The sequence below is a fragment of the Polyodon spathula genome, unplaced genomic scaffold (genome assembly GCF_017654505.1).
Source record: "Polyodon spathula isolate WHYD16114869_AA unplaced genomic scaffold, ASM1765450v1 scaffolds_542, whole genome shotgun sequence".
NCBI classification, from domain to species: domain Eukaryota; kingdom Metazoa; phylum Chordata; class Actinopteri; order Acipenseriformes; family Polyodontidae; genus Polyodon; species Polyodon spathula.
The window spans coordinates 12105-15274 of NW_024472032.1; positions in this window are offsets into that span (position 1 = coordinate 12105).

Here is a 3170-nt window from a genome sequence, read left to right on the forward strand (position 1 = left end):
ACGCACACACACGCAGGCACAAACAGAAACGCACGCACACACACGCAGGCACAAACAGAAACGCACGCACACACACGCAGGCACAAACAGAAACGCACGCACACACACGCAGGCACAAACAGAAACGCACGCACACACACGCAGGCACAAACAGAAACGCACACACACACACACGCAGAGACAAACAGAAACGCACACACACAGGCAGGCATAAACAGAGATGCGCGCACACACAATGCAGGCATAAACAGAGACGCACACACACAATGCAGGGATAAACAGAGATGCACGCACACACACAGGCACAAACAGAGACACGCGCAAACACAATGCAGGCACAAACAGACGCACGCACTCACACGCAGGCACAAACAGAGACGCACGCAATTACAATGTAGGGACAAACAGAGGCGCACACAATCACAATGCAGGAACAGAGATGCACTCAATCACAATGCAGGCACAAACAGAGACTTGCACAAACACAATGCAGGCATAAACAGAGACTAATTCAAACTTTCCAATTTGGTTTTGATGTGTCTGAAATGAAAGACTTCCTCCTTTGACTAATGCAGTGCTGTGATGGGGGCGTGCTTGAAAAGGATTACAATAACAGTATGCTTTGATTGAATCTACAATTTAGTATTCTACAATGCCTGTGTTACAGCACAGATCCATACCTATCTGGATTGAATTAGCCTCCCCATCTCTACTGGACTCTCAATTACTCCAGATATACTTCTGTCCTCGCCATTACTGTCAGAACTCACATGTGAAGCCTGCCCTCATGATGATGTCATGAGCAGGAGATAATCAAACACAATCTGATTTGAACAGAATCATAACCCCCTCCCCTCCCCCTACCAAACAAAACTCCACTCACACATGCATGCATGCGCATACACACACACGCACATGCACGCAGGCACACTTCACGCGTGCCACACACACCTACGCACCGCACACATACATCACAAAGCAAACTACTGCTGGCAATCCCTCTCTTTCTGGATTTGGCATTGTTTGCTGACCTGGCTTTTAGGGTTAGTTATTTATTTTATACATTTTGGAGAAACAGACAAAAAAAATAAAAATAAAAAAAAACATATAGTACAGTGCAGATTATACATGTAGATATTGTGTGCAAACTTTACTGAAAACCATGTGTGTGTTTTACATGTACTAATAACAACATACTGCTCTGCAGACCAAGTCTGTGGTGTCACCACTTCTCTACCGAGTGCAAAAAGCCATTTCATTCAGTAAGAAAAGAACAGGCTGCTGTTTTTGAAGGGCTTCTAAAACCTTTCACAGCACCCACTACAGTATCTTGTGGATCTCTCTCAGTGCTCTCCCTACATTATCTTGTGGATGTGCTCAGTGCTCTCCCTGCAGTATCTTGTGGATTGTGTTCAGTGCTCTCTCTACACTATCTTGTGGATTGTGTTCAGTGCTCTCCCTACAATATCTTGTGGATCTCACTCAGTGCTCTCCCTACAGCATCTTGTGGATTGTGCTCAGTGCTCTCCCTACAGCATCTTGTGGATCTCACTCAGTGCTCTCCCTACAACATCTTGTGGATTGTGCTCAGTGCTCTCCCTACAGCATCTTGTGGATTGTGTTCAGTGCTCTCCCTACAATATCTTGTGGATTGTGTTCAGTGCTCTCCCTACAGTATCTTGTGGATCTCACTCAGTGCTCTCCCTACAGTATCTTGTGGATTGTGTTCAGTGCTCTCCCTACAGTATCTTGTGGATTGTGTTCAGTGCTCTCCCTACAGTATCTTGTGGATCTCACTCAGTGCTCTCCCTACAGTATCTTGTGGATTGTGCTCAGTGCTATCTCTACAGTATCTTGTGGATTGTGCTCAGTGATCTCCCTACAGTATCTTGTGGATTGTGCTCAGTGCTCTCCCTACAGCATCTTGTGGATTGTGTTCAGTGCTCTCTCTACAATATCTTGTGGATTGTGCTCAGTGCTATCTCTACAGTATCTTGTGGATTGTGCTCAGTGATCTCCCTACAGTATCTTGTGGATTGTACTCAGTGCTCTACCCAGCTCCATTCACACTGTGTTCCAGTTCTCACACAGCTGAGTTTTCATGACTCCACTCCCTTTCGTACTTTGCTTCCTCATTTGCTAGAAGTCCCATATTCCAGGAAGTGAAGTTGCTCATTACAGCCTCACTCGCTAATGCCATGCTATAAAGGAGCACTTCACTTCAGCTGTGTATGCAAGGAGTCTCTTCTAAGACAGTTTATTCTTTGTAAGTAATGACCAAAGCATTCACATCCCTCAATATGATGCAGAGAGACATATTTACTAAGTGTTTACTCCTGTCTTTAATTAACTCCTTTTTTTAAGAGGTAAAACATCTGTTAGTTTTACAAAACTAGAACCAAACAACTAAGTAATATAATCCAAGTTCTCAGATTGAGATTCTCTTCAACTCCTCTGCTATCCACATCTTCCACCTTCTACCTCTCTCTCTGACAGTCTTGTTTTCACTTCTGCCTTCCTCAAACATGTCATTGGAGACTCACCGTCACGTCGTGACCTCCCCCCCCCCATACACACAGCCGACGATCAGGATGGGGAGTCTGTGTCCCAATACCAGAGTGCCCACCCCCCTCTCTGTGATCAGCAGCCAGACAGATAGCGATTTAGAGAAGGACAGCAAGGACCTTATGCCAGGCTCAATCAAACACTCACTCCACTAATGAAAGATGTCAAACTGCTCGGCGCAGAGATTGATCACCTGACTGTTAACCTACACACAAACTGCATATCTACACTAAGAAACTGTATTGGACTCAACCTGAGACTCACTGTCACATCATTAGTCTCCCAGGGTTTGTGTGGATCGCTGTTCTCTATCTCTATCCCTTACTGCAGGAGAAGTCAATCAGACTCAGAAAGTGCAGGAGCTTTAGTGAGCTGAAGATAACAAGCAGGATCAGAATCCCACCGTCTGCAAGCCTTCCACTTAACATTCCTCTTTAAAAAAAAAAAAAAGCATTGGAAAGATCTGTGTGGTGTCCTCCTCTCCCATTGCCCTCTCCCTCCTCCCCAGAGTGAAAATAAAATGCAAAAGTAAAATAGCTTAGCAGGCTCTGCCCCCATAGGCAACTGTCTGTAGAAGCTGCTATAAATAATACTAATCAGACTAC